Consider the following 717-nt stretch of genomic DNA (forward strand, 5'->3'; position numbering starts at 1 on the left):
GTTACTTCTGCATGCTATGCTGAAGACCAGTCAGTGACATCGGCATCCAGCAACAGCCCCTGCCCAGTTTCCAAAAGGGCAGTTTACTACACAGGAGGAGCTAAAATTAACCAGAGCAGGACAACTGAAGTCACCTGTCGACATTCACTCCCGTCCCCTCCCTCCGTCCGCAGCTCCCACGCGGCACCGCTCCCTCTAAGCCAGGGCCCGCCATGAGGCCCGGGTGGGCACCTGAGGAATCTGGGAGGGCGGCTAGTCTTCCGACCTCCTCCTCCTCCCGAGGCGCCAGGACCCCTGCCGGCTCCATGCTTTCTTCTCCGGGTTGAGGGGGGGATGCCCACCACCAGGACGCCGCTGGACAGTGAAAGAAAAGGGGAGGGGAGTCCGGCGGAGTCGCCTCGAGGCGGGTGGGAAAAGACAGTTGAGAGACTCCGAAAACGGAATTCAGGGGTTCTGGGTTTCCGGGTCAGGGGAAGGTGGCGGAGGGCGGTTTCCCAGAGAGTCGAGGGATGGGGCGTAGAGATTTCCTGGGAGGCCAGAGAGAAGGGTGCTATCGCCTTGGCTCCCCGGACTGTCCGGGGCAGCAGGGGTTGGGCGCGGAGCCGGCCGTGACAGAGGAGCGTGAGTGAGGCGGGGGTCACCACCCGCAGGCATAGGCCCCGCCGCGTACCCGGCCGAGGTCGCGCTCGCTGAGCTCTCGCCAAGCCACAGCTTTCG

This window comes from Budorcas taxicolor, chromosome 15 (genome assembly GCF_023091745.1).
Source record: "Budorcas taxicolor isolate Tak-1 chromosome 15, Takin1.1, whole genome shotgun sequence".
Classification (NCBI taxonomy): Eukaryota; Metazoa; Chordata; class Mammalia; order Artiodactyla; family Bovidae; genus Budorcas; species Budorcas taxicolor.